General features: G+C 41.1%; 2 protein-coding genes across 12 annotated transcripts in view; one reads left to right on the top strand and one right to left on the bottom strand.

Annotated features, from left to right (window-relative positions):
• The window catches only part of Hmg20a (high mobility group 20A), a 75,976-nt gene extending 61,565 nt beyond the window's left edge, over positions 1-14,411 (bottom strand). Inside the window, exon 1 of the mRNA NM_001108150.1 lies at positions 14,141-14,411. The gene's annotated coding sequence lies outside the window, so the exon portion shown is untranslated. The remainder of the gene's footprint in view (positions 1-14,140) is intronic.
• Positions 14,331-21,000, top strand: part of Peak1 (pseudopodium-enriched atypical kinase 1) — a 214,701-nt gene continuing 208,031 nt past the window's right edge. For 3 of the 11 annotated variants that reach the window (XM_039081464.2, XM_063265472.1, XM_063265471.1), the window contains exon 1: positions 14,956-15,118. The gene's annotated coding sequence lies outside the window, so the exon portion shown is untranslated. Of the gene's footprint in view, positions 14,469-14,896; positions 15,119-21,000 lie in introns of those variants that run through there. The other 8 variants (XM_006243115.5, XM_017595643.3, XM_039081465.2 and 5 more) reach the window with 5 other exon arrangements.

Genomic DNA, 21,000 nt, shown 5'->3' with positions numbered 1-21,000 from the left:
CACTTTACCTTTTAAACATGCAGTATGTGTAAAAGACCATCCTCTTTCTAGCCACATGTGATGGCTGTCTCTACTTCTGAGTATCATGATTAGATACTTGTCTCAACAACTGAACACAAAGGTGTGTCTCCTTTTTCATTCCTGATAACGGAAATTTAAGCACCCTTCCTCCCACCTTGATTGGAATTTCTAGAGGCCTATACATTTTCTGAGAGCTTTCAAAGAACAAATTTCTGGTTTGTTTGTTTTCTATTTATTTCTATTTTTTACTATTTCCTTCCTTTCTTCAACTTGTTTGGGTGTGGTTTGCTGCTTTTCCCCAATGATATAATCAAAGCACTGATTTTTGACATTTTTCTTCTGGATATCAAGGCAGTCAATTCCTCCTAACAGCTCTCACTAACTTCCATGCAGCTTGAGGTGTTGTGTCGTCCTATCTCTGTTACAGGAGCGCCTCTAACTTTCTCTTTGCTCCACTTATGTTTACCCTAGGCTTCCCACTGTTCCCCCATGCCTCTGCAATACAGCAGTATTGCTGTACTGCTGCTGTAACAGTCATTCCAGACTGTTGGCTTAAAGCCACGCACATTTATTTTCTTATACTTCTGGACCCTGTGCAGCAAAATGCTTTGAGGAGAAATAAATTTAGAATACTGGCTTCTTAAGCTTCTCTGTGGAAGTTCAATCTCTTATGTCCTTGCTTTTGTGGGTTCCTTTCCCAAAGTCCAGAATTTGTTCATCTATAATGGTTAATACTGAAAGTTCACCAGCTCTAGAATCACCCGTGACAAATCTCTAGCATGCCCCTGAAGGAATTTCTGGAGTAGGTTAATTGAGCTGGAAAGACCTACTCTAATGCTGGAGGCACAATTCCATGGAGTGATCCCAGACTAGTTTTTCTCTCTTGGCTTCCTGATGTGGATGCAATCTAAGGGTAGCCTCAAGCTCTTGCTGCCAGGCCTTCCCTGAAATGTTGGACTATATCCTGTAGCTATGAGCTCCAAAGCCTCCCTTCCTTAAGGGGCTTTGGTCAGGAGTTTTGATGCAACAACAAGAAAAATAACTAACATACCAGGTCCACAGGACCTAGGAAGCCCTGCTTCTGTTAATCCAACAGATTGTTTAATCAGGGGATTTAAGCATTCTTTCCATTTTTCTCTTATGAAAGGTGAAAAATAACAGCCTCACAAGTTTCTTGTGAGAACATGAAAAATTAAATGTAAGATGTCTGGCAGCAAAACCATTGAGGGCTTATGATGAGTAGACACTTCAGATTAATATAATGAATAGTATTACCGCTTCACTTTTCTTAAAATTCCATTATTTTTATTTATTCTCTCTCTCTCTCTCTCTCTCTCTCTCTCTCTGTGTGTGCGCGCGCGTGTGTATATGTGTATGTTATACACATGTGTAGAGGTAAGAGAACAACTTTCAGGAGTCAATTCTCACCGTCCACCAGCAGAGTCCTGGAAACCATCCTGGTCACAAGGCTTAGCCATAAATACCTTTACACTGAGCCAGTGCCCCACTCCGGGCTCTTCCCTTCATAAGATTACATACTAGAAAGTGACATACAGCTAGGATGTGACTCTAGAGCAGTATTTCCCAGTAACAATGCTTCCTGTAATATTGTTTCAATACTGTCCCTGATAGCAGTAATCAACCAGTGATTAACTATAATATGAAAATATAACTTTCAGAAATACATGCTAATCCATTTTTCTATTTTTTCCTCTATATTTATTTTTCTCCTTTCATAAAAACGTCTTATTAACACCTTTGATGTATTTCAAAAGAAATCACTGGGGAAAAGAAGAAGATACATAACATTTACTTAACCACGTGCTGGATACTTAATTGTTTTTACTTTTTAAATGTATTCATTGTTATTTTTGTGCGTGTATATAGGGATGGGTACACATGCACATGTGTAGACACACGGAAGAGGCCAGAGGATGGCAATAGTTTTCCTCAATTTCTTTCCACATGATTTTTTGAGACAGGGTCTCTCTTGCATGCCAAAGTTTATCCAGTCAGTTAAGACTGGCTGGTCAAGATGTCCCAGGATTCCTCCAATCTGTCTCCCTAGGCCGGAATCTGGGACTGCAGGTGTGCACTGACACACCCAGGCTTTACATAGGTGTGAAAGAACTACATTACTCTTTCCTTCTCAGCCTCTCAATTTTTTTTAAGACAATCTATCAGTGCTAACATTTTGTCTTCCAAATGTTGCAATATTTTTTCAGAATAAAGTATAATGGAATTATTGGCTTAATAGTATGGACATTTTATTAATGCTGATTCCTTAGTTACACTAGTTCCCATAAAAGCTGTAGTAGTTGTGATGTTACCAAAAACAACAACTAAAGGTTTAATTAAGAGAACAGAAATTAAAACTATAAAGTATAAAAGTAAAGGACACCTGGAGATAAGAAAGTGTTAGGAGAAATGAATCTTGAGGTTGAGAAAGACAAGTGTGGAGTAACTGGATATCTTTTTTGTGAAGCAGAATATTTCAATTGAAGGGGAAGAGATCCAAGAGATCTAGTTTTTATAGAAAATATAAATGTTTAAATACAAACACAAATGTATACCATTGTCAATAAGAAACATGTTTCAAAAATAGTTTCAAAGATCTCTGTTCCCTTCTCCCTAACAATAAAACCTTGAACACAAATATTTATGTGTAGGCGACATAAACCTACCTGGTATATCAGGGTTCAACCTAATGTTCAGTTACGGGTTGCCATTCTAACCTATTCCCAAACATTTAGAAATGTAATTTATGGACCTTTATTATTGTTTTAAGGTATATAGAAAGGTGATCTTTTGAACACTGTGGGTGGTGGTGGTAGTAGCAAGACAGACAGTGTAGTGGGTAAGGACATTTGTCACCAAGGCTGATGACCTGAGCCAGATCTCTAGAAGCCACATTGTACGAGAGAACTGACTCTTACAAGTGTCCTCTAACCTCCATGTGTGTGTCCCTCTGGATCTCCCACCAATAAAATGAACCAGAGCCAGGTCGGCAGTGGTGATGAATGTGTCCTCTGCTGCACAGTGGCTCTTGGGCAGACAGTACTCTTTCTGTGTGCTAAATGGTTTATGAGATAAATCATTTCTTTTCAAATATGTATTTTTTTAAAATCTTTCTCCCTTTGGATAGTCTTTCTTCTCTTTCTGATAGCAAACTTCCTTATATTCTTTCTCGCTGGTCCTCACTTCCTAACTTCCTCCTGCTGTCTTAACTTTTTAGATATTGTAACTTCTTTTACTTCACATTTCCCATCCTACTATTTCTGCCCCACTTTTGTTGTAGAGAGTGGTGGCTGTTGTAGCTGCATCTGACTTTACTGTATTTCTATGATGGCTTGCTTCTACCTGTCTGTGTTTGTTATTTGTTTCCTCCGCCCTATACAGAAGTGGGCCAGACATTGAGCTGAAAGGATGCAGCAGGGGCTTGGCTTGGTAGTGAGGTGTAAAATCTGACTATTCCCTATTTCAAAGTAAGTAAGTAAGCAAGTAAGTAAAGAAGGAAGGGACAAACAAACAAGCACAACAAAAAATCTCACTGGTAAAGACGTCCACAGATTGAGAGTCAAAGGATGAGAATCAATATATCAAGTGAACGGAAGATGAAAACAAGCTAGCACAGCCATGCTAGCCAGGAAAGTAGATCTAAAGGAAAATTACTCTGAAGAGATAAAGAAGGGCATCCCATATTAGTAAGGGGACCAATTCAAGGAGATATAACAATTGCAAATATATATACACCAACTATTGAGGACTAATTTTAGGAAACAAATATTAATGAGTGTCTTCATTAGGGTTTTACTGCTGTGAACAGATACCATGACCAAGGCAAGTCTTATAAAGGACAACATTTAATTGGGGGACAGCTTATAGCTTCAGAGGTTCAGTCCATTATCATCAAGGTGGAAGCATGGCAGCATTTAGGCAGATATGGTACAGGCAGAGCTGAGAGTTCTACATCTTCATCTGAGGGCTGCTAATGGAAGACTCACTTCCAGGCAGCTAGGATGAGGGTCTTAAAGCCCACATCCACAGTGACACACCTATTCCAACAAGGCCACATCTTCTAATAGTGCCCCTCACTGGCCGAGCATGTACAAATCATCACATTCTGCTCCCGGCTCCCATAGGCTTGTTCAAATACATGAGTCTATGGAGGCCATATCTAGCCATAGCATAATAAAAGTACATTTAGTCCAACTTCGAAAATCCCCATAATCTATAGCAGTCTCAACAATGTTAAATGTCCAAAGTTCAATAAGATCACATAGATTCTAATACAAAAATAGTGGGGTTCAATATCCTTCTATCTATCTATCTATCTATCTATCTATCTATCTATCTATCTATCTATCCACCTCATCCATCCACCCCATCCATCCATCCATCCATCCATCATCCACCCCATCCATCCATCCATCATCCATCCATCCATCCATCATCCATCCATCCATCCATCCACTCGTCTACTCATCCACCCCACCCATCCATCCATCCATCCATCCATCCATCCATCCATCCATCCATCCACTCGTCTACTCATCCACCCCATCTGTCCATCTGTCTGTCCATCCACCCATCCATCCATCCATCCATCCATCCATCCACCCACTCGTCTATTCATCCACCCCATCTGTCCATCTGTCTGTCCATCCACCCACCCATCCACCCACCCATCCATCCATTCATCCATCCATCCATCCACCTACCCACTCATCTATCCATCCACCCCATCCATCCATCCATCCATCCATCCATCCATCCATCCATCTACCTAAATATTTTTGACACAAGGTTATACTGACTATAGACACTTACTTACATACATATTTACTAGCTTAAGGCTGGCCTCAATCTTGTAGCAAACCTTGCGCCTCAGCTCTTGAAAGCTGAAAAACACAGGTAGGTTCCATTTTGTTTGGTTTCTAACTCTCATCTTTAGGTAGGCCACCTGAACTCAAAAAGAATGAAGAAAGTTCATAATTATACCATGTAATAAACCAGGTGTGGGAATGCATGCCTATAACTTCAGCAAGTGGAAGGGAGAGGCACTATGATCAGGAATACAAGGCCATCCTCAGCCACAGAGAGAGTTTGGAGTAAGCCTGGGATACATGAGACTCTATTTCAAGGGAAAAAATCAATTAGACGACCAACCAACACCAAAACAAAACCTTTCAGCATGGATCAAATGGACTCAACAAATAATATGCAAAACATTCTGTCTAAAAACATACATAATATACATATTTCTCAGCAGCCCACGGCACCTTCTCTAAAACAGTCCATTCTAGATTTTTTTTTTTCGTTTTGAGACAGAGTTTCTCTGCGTAGCCCTTGCCATCCTGGAACTTGCTTTGTAAACCAAACTGGCCTCAAACTCAAGAGACCTACCTACCTCTGCCTCTTGAGTCATAAAACAAACCTAAACAAATACAAAAAGAAAACATTTTGGGGATCTTATCACAGTAGAATAAAACTAAAATCATTAGCAAGTAACAACTTTGGAAACTATACAAACACGCCTGAACAATACACTCTTAAAAGTCCAGTGGGCCACTGAGGAAACCAGGGAGAAATTTTAAAACTTCCAAGTACTAAACAAAAGAAGTTAGTTCTTGGGGCTGGGGATTTAGCTCAGTGGTAGAGCACTTACCTAGGAAGCGCAAGGCCCTGGGTTCGGTCCCCAGCTCCGGGGGGCGGGGGGGAGAAGTTAGTTCTTTGCAAAGATAAACATTAACATATCCATAGCTAAACTAATCAAAAGAAAGAGAAAACTCAAATTAATAAGGTTAGAGATGAAAAAGAGAAGCTACAACAGACTCCAGTGAAATCTTGAGGATCACTAGGGAATAGCTCGAAAACTAATATTCCACACAACTAGGAAGTCTAGGAGAAATTAAGAAACTCACAAACACATTTGAAATTAATTTGAAAATTAAATCAAGAAGCCACAAACAGGTTAAAGGAGCCCATAATAACCAAAGAATAAAAAGTCTTACAAGGGAACAACAACAGATTCACTACCAAATCCTACCAAACCTGTAAGGTAGCAGCACTAACAACGCCAAACTTTTCCACACTAACACTACTTAAACTTTCCTATAAACTAGAAAGGGAAGGAAGACTGCCAAACTTATTTTACAAAACTATCATTGTTCTAATGCCAACATAGGGTAGATATACAACAACAAAGAAGAAAAGTGTAGACTGAGTTCTCTGACTTCTCAATAAATATCTGTGTATTGAATTAAAGAACACAACACAGTAAGATCATACATAGGCCAGAAGAGGCTCAACTCATAAGGATGCTCGAAGTCTAAACTTGACGGCACAAGTTCAATCCTGGAACCTGTATGGTGGAAGGAGAGAATCAACTCCTACAAAATGTCCTCTGATTTCTCTATCTGTGTTCTCCCCAAACAAAATAAATAAATCCATGGGCAAAAAGAAGACCATATATCATGATCAACTTTGTTCAATCCTAGAGATATAAACTGGTTCTACATATTCAAATCAATATATGTAATACATAATTAAACTTGACAGAAATAACATGATCTTCTTAAAAGACACGGGAAAGGCCTATAAAACAAGGTTTAATAAAAGCTGTGAAGAATCAAGAAGTAGAAGAAACAATATTTCAGCAAGGTAGTTATGGCTCAAACCTTTAATCTCATCACTGGAGAGGCAGAGGGAGGTGGATCACTGTGAGTTCAAAGCCAGCCTCGTGTAGAAAACAAGTTCTAGGACAGCCAGTGCTATACAGAGAAACCTTGCCTCAAAAAACCAACTAACCAACCAAGCAAGCCCCTCCCCGGCCAAAACAACACATTTCATTTATAGCTGCCATAATGCTAAAAAAAGAAAAACCAAAACCACTTTCTTTAAAATCAGGAATGAGACAGGGTGGCCCCTTCTACTGATTTTTTTTCAATACAGAACTCAAAGCCTTAGCTGGAGCAGTAGACAAGGGAGATAAATAGAAGGGACACAAGTACAAAAAGAAGTCAAAGCTTTTGTATAAGCAAAGAAGACAGACTACAGAATGGGGGAAAAATCTTTATCCAGTATATATGAGACAGGAAATTAATACATAGAATATATACAGAACCGTAAAAATTGAACACTGTAAAATAAAATCATCTAATCAATAAATAAACCAATGAACCAAGTATTTCTGAAATATTTCTGAAAAGAAATACAAATGGTCCATAAATATTTGAAAAAGCGTTCAATATCTTAGGCTTTCAGAAAAACACAAACGTGTGTTGAGGGACTAGAGAGATGACTCAGTGATTAAGAACACTGGCCTTTCTTTCAGAAGACCTGGGATCAATTCATAGCACTTAATAGTGGCTTACACTTGTGCGTAATTCTAGTTCCTGGGAATCCAACACCCTCTTCTGGTCTCTGTGGGTATGCAAGCAAAATACTCATATACACAAGAACAAGAACAAGTACAAGAAAAAAAGAGATCTGTTTTGAGATTCCATTTCACCCCCGTCAGAATTGTTATCACCAGGACAACATCAACAGTGGTGGCAAGGGTGAGGAAAGAAGCCATGCCCAGGGCTGTTGAGGATGTAAACCAGTGCAGCTGTCATGGAAGTCAGTGGTAGAGGGCCTTCCAACAACTACACTTGGGGTGTGACAACTAGTTTTAAGAATCAGCTTGTCACAAGCAGAATCACCTGGAAGGGGAGCCATAATGAAGGACAGTCTAGATCAGGTTTACACTGGACATGTCCATGGTGTTTACTTGCCCAAGGGGAAGACTCGCCCACTGTGGGTATTCCCTGCACCATACACTTGCATGCAGGTGTAATCCATTGCTCTCTACTTCTGACTGTGGATGCAGAATGAACAGTTTTTTCAAGTTCCTGCTACTAAGACTTCCCTGCCACCATGGGCTGTAATCTGGAACTGTGACCTGGACACACCCTTTTTCTTTTATGTTGTTTGTCAGCATTTGACCACTGCAACAGGAAATGAAACTACGACACAGGGACTAAAAGATATAGCTCAGTGGATAAAGCACTTCATATGGGAGCACAAGGACCTGGTTCGTATCCCCGCAGCCACAAAAAGCCCAGTGTGGTGGCCTCTCAGTAGGAACAGAAAGCGGTGGATCTCAGGAGCTTGCTGACTACCTGAAATTGTGAGCTGGCTCTATGTGTGGTGAGGGACCTTGTCAAACAAAATACAAGTTAATAAGCTGGATGGAGAGTGGTAGACGTCGTCATCTAACATTGACCTCTGACTTTGCAAACATGCATGGGGCACATGAACACACACACAAAACAAGAACAAAATGTCCACATGACTTGGCCATGCCAATCCTGGGTACATAACTAAAAATACTTGCATATCCATATTCACTGCTACACTATACAATATACACTGTACAATAACTAAGCAATGGAGCCAATTGAGTTGATCAACTGGTAAATGGATAAAGAAAATGTGGCACACATACACAATGGAATTTTATTCAGGCATGAATAAAGAAATCTGAGTAATGATGAAAAATGTCCAACTCTCAGTCATCAGGGAAATGTAAATGAAATTCCATGCCGTCTTTGGCAGTGAGCCTATCATCAAGAAAGCAAAAACTAAAAGCAAACAAAGACAACTTGGCATGGCAGCGAACGCTTTAATCCCAGCACTTGGAAGCTAGAGACAGGTAGATTTGCAGGAGTTTGAGGCCTGATCTACACAGAGAGCCCTAGGCCAGCCAGGGCTACATAGTGAGATCCTGGCTCAAAACCGACAATAAAACAAACAAGCAAACAAACAACCATCCCTAAACAGAACTCTCACAGGACCCAGCTATCCTAGTATCTATCTACATTAAATATTACTTATTAATAAGGAAGATGAGAAGTTGTTTCCACTTACGATCATTAGGTTAAACACAATAAACCAGACTCAGAGAGGCAAGCATCACATGCTTCTCTCACATGTTGATTTTAGGTGAGGGAGAATACATGATAGATGGGGGACCATATCTTCTGGGAAAGAGGAAGGGGATCGGGAGGAGCGGGGACAACAGAAGGTAATGGGGGTAAATATCAAAATGTTTCATGCATATAAAATGCCTAAAAATCTTCTTAGTTTTTGTGTTTGAACTGAAGGGAAAGCTCTTCAAATACAATGTGTGCTGACCTTCCCACCCCTCACTTAGGTAAGTGAGTCCACAAGCAAGTTACAAACTGTTTTTTTCTAACATTGACTGCACAGATCAGTTCTCATAGTTATGATCACATATCAGGTAATTAATATATAACACTGACACCACAGAATGCTTGCAAACGGGAGCATAATAACTTAGTCACACATACTACAGATGTATGAGTCCCTATTATATACTGGCCATAATCCTTCCGGCTGAGCATAAATAGTAGATACAAGTTACATATGAATTTCATTACAACCCTAGTATCAATTAAACTATAAATATTGTCTACGCTTATGAGCGACATGGTTCCAGGGGTGAGAGCAAACCTAGAGATGAACAGGATATAGCTTATATAGCCTTGTTCAGGAGGACATTCTCACTACATAATAACAACAGGAGCCTGAGGACTAGTAAATTACACTAATAAATGCAACAATAAAGGCACAGAATACTCTGGAGGATTGACAGACAGACACATGTGGTTTGGGAGTGGACATCAGAACATATTTCTTGAAGGTGTACTTAGAGAGGACACAAGGGCAGAGTGTTGATAGATGGGAATTTCCAGGATAAGTGAAAGTATGTCAGACGACAACAGGAGCAAAGTGAGACAGGCAAGGTAGACGACAGAGCTTCCCCTCAGCCACCATCCAGTTTCAAATGTATAGACAGATGATGAAAGGCATGCTCACAGTGTGAGAGGCCTTCATAGTTGGCAAAATGAGCTGAAGGTCTTCCTAAAATAATTTACTTTGGTGACTCTTTAACTTTTTTTCATGAAAACGTTTCTATTAAGTATAATTTGTAAAACAATTGAGATTAGTGATTTTTTTCTCTCAGAAGAAACAAACAAAATTCTGACCACTTAGTGAGCATGCTAACAGAGGACAGAAGGCAGGATGTCAATGAATCTACTACTGTATTCTACCTGTGGCTTAACAGAGGTCAATGGGTGGATCCTAATAGTCTGAAAAGCTGAGGCAAGCCTGGGGTTAAATAATAGCATTCATTAGGCTCCAAGCCCCAGGACTACACCAAGTGATTCCCATGTAATCCCCCCTTTCACCAAGGAGTCACATTCAGATCAGGAAAACTGAGGCACATGGAAGCTAACCGCTCAAGCTGACGAAGCCAATGAAGCACAAAGACTAGCTTTGAATTTAGCCTGTCTGAGCTCCGGTTTTCCCTACTGTTCACTATACACAGTACAAGGCAAGTTAAACAGTAAAACCATGAAGCATGTAACAATAAAGGAAATAGTCAAAACAAGCTTTAGAATGGCTTAGAAATCAAGAGATATCAAATTTAGGAATGCATCTTAGTTCAGCTTGAATAGTGATGAGAACATCTCATTTAAAAACACCATACAAGCAAAATTCTGGCTTTGATCTATCAACTAGGAAGTAAGCCCCAAGAGAATAAGGGTATTTGTATTTCCTGTACTTGAAGCGAGATCATGACTGATACGTAGCAGTATTCAGTGTTTGTTGAAATAACGAAAAGCCATGTAAGCTAAATTTTCATTTGAACACATATGAAAGTACAGAAATAAAAATGACAGCAAAGAAATAGGTAAACTCATTTAAGCTGCTGCTAGCCTGCTCCTTTTAGCCCTCAACTACAAAGCAGAAACCAAAACCACCACCTCGGAGGTACAACACGGTAAACAAAAGGATGCAGAAAGGCCTTTGCAACTATGTAGCAACTGTGCAGATATTCAAGTTTTAGTGAGAAAGGTTCCAAGGTTCTGGCCTACTGTTTTAATGTTTCAAACTGCTCTGGGCAGTGTATGCCACAACTATTTTAAGGAAAAGAAAATAGTTACTTAATCCGAATACTCTAAAAATAATCAACAGCTTCTCTATCACAGATGGCAAGGAGTGAAGTGAAAATCTAAAATGTATTAACCTAAAGAAGTAACTATGTTTGCAAATGGTTTTCCTAATTTTGACACTAGGGATGTATTAAAAAAAAAAAAAAAAGGCAACAAAGGGGCATTAAGGGGAAAATCCCCTGGGAGGAGATAAGCCTTTCCATAGAAACACTCTTTAAAGAGGAGGAGGAATAGGCCACACAGGCTTCGCTTCTCTATTTTTCAGCAGCGTATCTAATAATTCTTCTTTGATGGGACCAATGAATAACTGTCACTTATCACAAAACATCTTCCTGATACGTACTTTCTATATTGCTTTCTTCTGCACAGACAGTTCTTCAAGCTGCACAAATCTTGCCACTGCAATTTGTCTTGTTTCTATTACATTGCATGTCTTCCACAGAATATCTTCAGGATCGATTTAATAAACTCCTTTGCTTTCCAAAACTGTTCCCAAAAAGGCAGCACTACTGTACCTCAACCAACATTGTGGCATTATTTTCCAGCTTTCTGGATTAGTTTTCCGTCCTTCTGTGTTTTACTTCCTAACACTAGAGTTAATTGCTCAGGGTGACTCCACCTAGAATGTTACATTAATGGAAAAGACACCGAATACTTCCTTCCTTCTCAATTCATATCCACTTGGTGTAGCGTACATGTCCCTAACCTCTACCAATAACCACAGACAATATTTTTCTTGTCTTTTAAAAATTCACTACTGCATCAATTTTGTGGCCTTTCAGATACTGATTTTAGCATCTCAGAAATGGTGGTGGTGGTGGTGCTGGGGCTGGGGCTGGGGCTGAAATGGAAGACTCCTCATATGAGGCAGGCAGTTCCATTCCAATCCCATCAGAGTGATTTGGTATTTGTTTTTGAGATAGGCTGTCACTGTGTACCTCTGGCTGGCCTAGAACTTACTATGTAAATTAGGCTAGTCTGAACCTCACTAAGATCTGCTTGCCTCTGCCTCCTGAGTGCTGGGATTAAATGTATGCACTACCATAATTACCCAGGCTGATTTTTTTTTTCCTGTCAGTACTGGTGATCAAACTCTGAATCCAGAGACTCATATTATGTACAGTTGGCAAGCGCTCTACCACTTAGCTGTACTCCCAGCCTAAGAATATTTTTTCCTATTATTGAAAATAGATTTTTTTCATACAACACATTTTGATTAATTTCCCTGCTGATGGCTCTTCCTCCTCTCTTATTTGAATTCACCCCTTTCTGTCTTTACTAGAAAACAAACGGCATCTAAGGAATAATAAAATAAAATACGATATCAGAATAGGACAAAACGAACAAGGAAAAGAACACAAAATGCATATAGACGCAGAGACACACACGCAGAAGACTTCCACAGAAAACAAAAATTGGATGTCATAACATTTACAAGAAGAACCCAAAAGGTTAAAAACAACTCATTGAACTTCCAAAGATTTGCCGAATTCATTCTGTGATGGTCATTTACTGCTGGACATGGGGCTACTTAAGAGCGGTTTGTTTCTTCAGTGAGACTACTTTGGAGAAAACTAATTTTTCACTTGTAAGCAAATTGGATATAGCTTCTAGGTTAGGGATGGGCACATGTGTCCACTTCTCTTTTCTCCTCTAGGACCCTATGTGGTGTAGACCTGTACAGGCCCTGTGCATGCATGCTGCCACAGTCTCTGTGAGTGCATATATATGCCAGTCCTGGTGTTTCTAGAATGAACAGGAATATTTTTTTAATGTTCATATAAAAGTTAAAATATTTTTATCTTCACATTTAGTTTAAAAAAATTTTCTACTGTAAGTGCAAACTATGAAATTAGAAACATATGCACCCTAATATTGGAAGACAATGCAATTTTAGGCTCACCTGATAGCTTAAGTTTTTATAAAGAGTTCCAAATAGACTGACTCTGCCAACATACACTTGTATACTGTGTTGCTGGACAAGAGCTGCCAAGGAATCAAAACTGTTGCTTATTACTTCAGATAGTTTCTTGGTTTTGCTTGTTTGTTTTGTTAAAACAGAGTAGAGAAAAACAGAAAGTTCTGTCTTACTCATCTTTAGTTCTTCCTGAGACATTTTCCTCTTACTCAGTATGCGAGTTGAATTTGCCAACATTTGCCATGTTTTAAAACCATAAATAGACCTCATTTTAAAATCAGTGACAAACTCAAATTACAAACGGGGAAACACCACAAAATGCATCTTTCATAAACACCACAGGTAAACTACATAAAAACAATTTTAAGGTGGATGATGTAGTTCTCCATTTTATAACATATAGGTTGAAACCTTCAATCTTAAAGTAACAGTTCTAAGTATGTAACATATACTCTATTAAGGTAACATCAAATCAGAGTTCTGCAGTGTGATACTCTCTCCCTTTGCAAATATGAAAATGTCCTATAATTTATGTGAACTATTCAGTCCTCTAATTAATAAACTACCTCCTTAAAAGAGAGGGTAAGGAGTTCCTGGTCTGTGTCTAGGTAGAGACTACATACTTCACTCAGTTAAGGACAAACTTGACTTAGGTGCAAGGGTGGGCAATTCACAAGTCACATAACAAAGTATGTAGTCTTGTAGAGAATTTTAACAAGGTGTTTTAAATTCTTTGGAGAAAGCATTAAGATAATCTTGCTGGGGAGAAAATTTTCAATTTACACACAGAAACAAAATACATAAATTCTGATCGTGGCCTGGTGATTATCATAATTTGGGGGAATAACCGAACACGTGACTTGAAAACACATTTCCAAGGCTGTAGGAACTCTCTCTGAGAATGGCACAAACCAACACCTTTTCTGGCTCTCATCAACACGGGAAGTGGCTTGGACACCCCCCAAACATCATCCTACCCCACACAGGAAGTGAGTTATAGTTCCCCCTCCCCATGACAGCATGTCTCCCTTCCCCCAACCGGAAGTGAGGCGCCCCCATTCAGTGGGCCTTAAACCAAGACAAACCAATAACAGCAGCAGCAAAAGAGGGATGATCTTCAAAGGGGAAGGACATCTCGACTGTGGCCACCCCCATGCTCGTCTTGCTTACTAACCTGCTGACGGTAGGGGCAGGCAGGGGCCTGGGGACTAATGAAAGTCCCTTGCACAGAGGACAATTCCCTCAGCCCCTCGCAATCGCCTTCACTCTTCACTCCGTCGTCTCACAGCTTGACAGAAATTCCTCCGCAGTACTTTATTTTGATGTCTTTTCTTACTCTTTACTTAATCATTTAGTCACCTCCAGATAGGTAACTTCTTTTATCGTGGTAATATTGAGAATTGTTCCGATGAGGAGAGACGTGAAATGTTATACCCGATACTTTCAGAGAAATGAAGGGATTATTTTGTCCAATGCGGCGAAGGACTACGTGACTACGCAAGGTGAGACTCACTTTCGCGAAGGTTCTTGGGAAATGTAGTTTTCATTTTCATTGCTAAGGCGCTCAAAAAATAGTGGGACTTAAATCGGTAATTATTTTATACTGAGTCTTAGAGAATAGTTATTCTGTAGTTGACGACTGGCAGACTTAAGGTGATTCGGCCCCGAAAAGGCCCAAATCTGCACTGTTCACTTCCACTGGCGTTTAATTGAACCCAAATTCCCCGTCACATGGACTCAAGGTCCCGGTCGCCCCGCCCTCTAGTCTTGGCTCCACCCCTTAGCCAATCAGACCTTCTCTAGGTCCTGTTCTCCGGATATTGGCACTCAGAGAGGCGTGGCCTCTTGTCAACTCCTCCCATGGGGCTGAGAGGAGAGCTCGGAGACGGCGGAGGTTTGGTGAGAGCGCGCGCGCGCGTTCTCAAGAAGTGAAGCGGCAAGAGTGCGCGCGACGGGGCGGCGTGCAGGGTTGGGAGGAGCAAGCGGACTGGTGGGCTGGGCGGACGGAGCGGCCGGGAGCGCGCTGTGGACTCCGCGGCCGCGAGTAGTTAGTTAGTTGTGTCAGTTGCTCGGTGGAGGCGTCCGCGGTCACCAGAAAGGGGACGGGACAGGCGGCAATGGTGAATATCGTGACGGCGTGTGCTCCCCTCAGGTAACGGGGGCAGGGTTGCCCACGTACCCTAGGTCCCTTTCCCACGCGCGCTGGCTTATGGGGCCAGGGTCGCCGAGAGGTGAGGACGCGGACCTAGGGGACTCCGGACTGGGTGGCGCCGCAGGGGCTCGGCAGCCGGTGCGTCTTGCGGGGCGCGGGCTGCAGCGCCCCGGCCACCCACGCGCCCCGCGGGCGCCGCGAGCCCTCTCATGCCCCCCGCCGGCCCAGGCCTCGTTACCCTGGATTGCGATGGTCCCGGTAGCGCGGCGCCCCCCAGAGGAGGGAAAGTTGGAACCTGGCGGCTAGGGACTTCCCGGGGCTGGGCTGGGAGGCTCCAGAGGAAAGTGAAGCCTTAGAGGAGCCTGGGGACGCGGAGGCTGGGGCAGGAAGGGTTTCTTCTGCTAGTCTGTGTAGTCGCCTCACTCCCAGACCTGGGAGGATCCGGCTCAGCCTTGCAGCGGCAGTCGGGACGGAACCGGTGGCTCTGTGCCTGCTCACTTCACGCTCTGGCTAGTGAGCCCCTAATGCGCGCAGGCTTCCTAGGTTGCTTAGGGGTTTGGGATTTTGAGAGGCTGGTTTAGTCATTTTTCTTTTTTTCTTTTTTTCCCTTTGCCCTTTGACTTATGGTGTCTTGCGAATTTCCTTTCTTCCTTCGAAGAGGACTTGCCATCTGAACTGGGTACAACCCCCCCCCCCCCCATCTTATGCTCCATCCGTTGGAGAGCTTGATTTTGTTCTTGGACTACATTAATGACTACTGTGAGCAATATCAAAGAATAGTCCGCCTTCCCGTCCCCCTCCCCCAGATCCCGATTTTTAAGGACCCAAATTTAGGAATCAGAGCTGTGGAATGGAGTTATTGGGTGGCTGACGTTGAAGGATAGAGATGAGTTAGAGGAAAACTATGATTTCATCTTCGTTGGCCTTACTATAGAAAACCCAGTACATTTTTCTTGCCTCTGTTGAATGTGGTAAGAGTACACTCTCAATTAAATACTTGGTGACTTACATAAAAGGCTATTTTTAGGTCATTGGATGATGTACATGAGCAGCTTTTTCACCTGAATTGGAATTGCTTGCTTTGAGTATTCTGTTTGGCGGCCTGTTGATTTGATTTTTTTTCTTTCTTCCTTTTTTTTTTTTTCAGCCACAGTGTTCTTTCTCCCTTTACCTACCTTAGCAAATTAAGTATGTAGTCAAGAGAACACATATTGCTCTCTGCAAAGTAGGGGAAAAAAAAACAACCCAAAACCCAGGAAGCCCAAACTTGAATTATCCACAAGGGTAAAACTTTCCATGAGCAATCTTGGATACTCAGCCTCATGATGGTATCTTTTGTAATCTCGGAGCATTTTAGATCTTTCAATTCACTGACTACCCTAATTACTTTCCAAAGTGCCTGGCACTTTCTTTGGTGACTTTTTCAGTAAACTATAATTGCAGGTGAGGTACATTTTCTTGGCTTCCAAGTTGGGAGTTAATAGCCTTATCACAGAGATTAGCAGTTAACAATGGAAGCAGAGTTCATACCACACTGCAAGTGAGTTTTGGCAATGACCAGCTCTCAAACTATGTGCAAAAACAAAGATCTCCTTCCCATAGATGTCAAAGGGGAAGAAGAGAAAATATTTTTATCATGTCTCTATTTGGGAGAGAGTAGTATGACTATATTATGTGGGGATAATGGCAAATTATTTTCTTTAAGGCTTTTTGATTTGTGATCCTCCTTTCTCCCACCCTCTATTTAGGGACTGACATTTATGTTTGGCTAGTTTCCAGTGTTGTAAGAAGTGTTTTGGTGAGAGGAAAAGATAAGCTTGTTTGGGTCGTTAGGGTACTGCCTATTCATTCTGTCTAGTACTAGTGCAGAAAACTTCCACAGTAATGTTCCTACCCCATTAACATTCGGTCAGAATTTATTTTTTAAGAGCCTGTCCTGAGGCCCATAAAGAAATAATGCCACTTTGTAACTGTTTTCTGACGGTCACATTAAAACGTGCGTTCCTGAAATGCATTCTATGCGAATGCATATAAACATTTATCTCTGTACATTTATGGTAATGTAAATATTTAAGTCTGAGAGCTTAAAAACTTTTATTTGCTTATTTGCATACATGCCTTTTAACAGCCAGCAGTGCCAACCATATTTGCCAAAGAAGTATCAGCCATAAATTTCAGGCTTTGGCACACTTCATATAATAACTCTTCTAAATTGCTCCATGGTGAAGCATCATGAGATTAGCGTTTGCTTCATGAGAGAGATTTGTTGTTGTTTTTAACCGTAATGATGTGCTATTTAAGGGGAACAGGTGCTGGGCTCTAGCTGTTTGTGTTGTAACCTGCCAAGTCATACTCTTTTGTTGGATGGGTTGTTAAAGCAATTTAGGAACCGCACTGTGGCCCCTGGCATGCCAAGTGTGAGTTTGAGGCTCCATATCACTTTTGCAAATCCTCTTTCTTTCTTCCTTCCTTCCTTTCTTTCTTTCTTTCTTTCTTTCTTTCCTTCCTTCCTTCTTTCTTTCTTTCTTTCTTTCTTTCTTTCTTTCTTTCTCTCTCACTGTAAGAGGCAAGTGTGGATGTGAACTTTATTTTCGCATTTGTCTTTTACTAGGATTCCCTATGCCTCAGTCTAGAACTTCTGGTACAGGCTTCCTCCCTGCTGGCTAGTTTTCCTTGGAAAATTCAAATATTCTAGTAACTTTCAGGCTAAATTCACACTTGTCTGACAGAAGACAAGTATTTGAGTGTCTTCTAAAGTGTTAGGCCTGGTGGTAGGACCTGAATATATGTAGAATGATACTGCTTTTGCCAGGAGTTTATACTTTAGGAGGAGAGCTGGCTGGTAACCGGTAATTATAATACGGTGTGGTGTATGACAGGTGTGTGCACAGGTGCCTGTGAATGGAAGTACAGAGGCAGGCTTGTTGACTCAGACTTGGATTCTTGACTGTGGGGGAAGTTCTGGAATCTTAGTGAGTTATTCAAGCTAATCTTGAATAATGTATGAATCAACTAAGTTCAGAAAGAGGAAACATATCTGTCCTCATGCTATTGTATTTTTAAAAAGGAAACATAAGCCATGTATGTAATTTCAAATATCTAGCAGCTGTGTTTTAAAAAATAAAAATTGAGATCAATGTAAAGAGTATACTAAGATATTTAATATTCTCCTTTTCATACAAAGTCTTAAGAATTTGGTGATTTTTTACAGTTTATCACATTTCAATTAAGACTAGCTACAGTCATATACTCCCTTTCTATACAGCGATGGCACAGCTTTAGAACAGAGGCAAATGAGTAAAATCCACGGATTATAAACCAATCTCAGGAATTTTAGCTTCACCTTGAAGGCTGCGAAGTTTTAGTTGAAAAGCAAAAACAGGGCTGGAGAAATGGCTTTTCCAGAGGACCTGGGTTCAATCTAGGCACCTACATGGTGGCTCACAAACACCTGTGGCTCTAGTTCCAGGGGCTCTGACACCCTCTTCTGGTGTCAGACGGCAGCACAGGCAAAAGACCTATGCACATAAAATAAACAATAAAACCAAAATACACTTTTCCATCCCCAAGTCATCATGCAATATAATCAGAGCTGGCTTAGACCTATCATTTTCACAGAGAAGTGAAAGCTGGATTAAAAAGGGGTAAAGCTAGAAGCAAGACCAATGAACAAGCCAATCCTGATGAGAAGTGACGTGGAGTGGAGAGGAGGAGTGGATGTAGGAGAGATTTTTGAAGTATTATCAGTAATTTGGACAAATAGGTTATAGGTTAGAAAAGATTGGGTTGGGGTTGGGGATTTAGCTCAGTGGTAGAGTGCTTGCCTAGCAAGCGCAAGGTCCTGGGTTCGGTCCCCAGCTCCGGAAAAAAAAAGGGGGGGGGGCTGGAGAGATGGCTCAGTGGTTAAGAGCACCAACTGCTCTTCCAGAGGTTCTGAGTTCAAATCCCAGCAACCACATGGTGGCTCACAACCATCTGTAATGGTATCTGATATCCTCTTCTGGTGCATCTGAAGACAGCTACAGTGTACTTATATATAATAAATAAATAAATCTTAAAAAAAAAAAGAAGAAAAGATTGGGTCTGGTGAGATGGTTTAGGGAGTAAAGGTACTTGCTGTCAATCTTGGCATCACGTTTTCATCCTTGGGATGCACATGGTGGGACAGAACCCACTCCACCGTATTATCCTCTAGCCTCCAAATGCACACCATAACACATGATCCCTCTACAATGAATGAATGAATGAATGAATGAATGAATGGATGGATGGAAATAGAGGAAGACTGAAGATTAAGGATAATTCTCGTGTTTGTGTTGGGAACTGCTAGGTAGATAGGGCCAATAGCTAAGGGAGAGAGCCAGCCATCTATGCCAGATAGACCAAGGATGGAGAAACCAAACCAACCAAACAAACAAACAAACAAACAAGCAAACAAAAACACCAGAAAGACTGAGGGTTTATCTGGAAGCTGAGGGAGAAGCTTTCTAGGACTAGGAGCTATAAACCTACCAGTAAAGGGCAAGTAAGATGAAGTTTGAAAGAATTCTCTGAGACTTGGAGATTAAGTTGTCTGAAATAATTTAGAGCAGTTAGTTACATTGTAATGCATAGAGGAGGCGTGAGGAGTCAGTGCATCTGGGAGTTCAGCTAATTGAGAAGGATACAGTGTTTTTCTTTGTGCGAGTGATTTCTTGACTGGAATCGCCAGGAGCCCAGGCTGGCTTTTTAAAACTAGCTGTTGCCAAAGCTGACCTTGAACTGCTGATCTTCCTGCCCTCTCACTCCCAGCGTGTATCACCATGCCCAGGCAAAAGTAGTGCTTTTACCCAAGGACTCAGAAAATATAAGGAGGCCAGATGCTGAAGATTTAGAGAACTTTGCCGAAAAAAAGCTCTTATAAATTAAGAGTGTCTTGGGCATGCTTATGTGGAACTGGAAAGGATCAAAGGAGAGAGAAAGAGTTGGGGAGGGAGGAGAGGAGAGCACAGAGGAAGAGAGAGAAGGAAGGATATGAACATGGATACCCTGGGCAGAGGTAGAGGATTTGGCCCTGAGTGCCCTAGTTAAGGTTTCTATCACTGTGATAAACACCATGACCAAAAGCAACTTGGGGGAGGAAAGGCTTTTTTTTTTTTCTTTTTCTTTTCTTTTTTGCTTACTCTTCACTTTAGTGTTCATCATTGGAGGAAGTCAGGACAGGAACTCAAACAAGGCAGGACCTGGAGGCTGGAAGCTGACGCAGAAGCCACAGAGGAGTGTTTACTGGCTTTCTCTTCATGGCTTGTACAGCCTGTTTGGGTTTTAGCTAATTCCAGATGTAGTCAAATTGACAACTAAGAATAACCACGAAGGAGTATTATTTTTCAGTGAGCAGAAGAGGAGGTAAAGACTGAAAGGTAAAACGGGTAAGTTTGAGACTGATAGGGCAGACAGCTATGTGTACTTATATACATAAAATAAGTAATTTTTTTTAAAAGGGCTGGAGAGATGGCTCAGTGGTTAAGAGCACTGAATGATCTGCCAAAGGTCTTAAGTTCAATTCCCAACAACCACATGGTGGCTCACAACCATCTGTAATGAGATCTGATGCCCTCTTCTGGTGTGTCTGAAGACAGCTATAGTATACTCATATACATAAAATAAGTAAATCTTAAAAAAAAAAAGAAACTGATAGGGAGAGGAATGGGAAAGACTTGGTAGCATGTCTTGGTGATTTTGATTAGCCACAAACCATGGATGGGGTAGAACACAGCTTGAAAAATATATGTGAGTTTGAAGCAACTTACAGGAGAGACTGGAGAGCAGAGGCAGATAGACAGGAGCCAGGAAACTGAAGAATATTGAGGAACTGTCTTGAGGTTGTAGACCTTAGAGTTATT

Source organism: Rattus norvegicus, chromosome 8, assembly GCF_036323735.1.
Source record: "Rattus norvegicus strain BN/NHsdMcwi chromosome 8, GRCr8, whole genome shotgun sequence".
NCBI lineage: Eukaryota > Metazoa > Chordata > Mammalia > Rodentia > Muridae > Rattus > Rattus norvegicus.
Note: the sequence above shows the minus strand (reverse complement) of the source record. Positions and strands in the feature narration are given on the sequence as shown.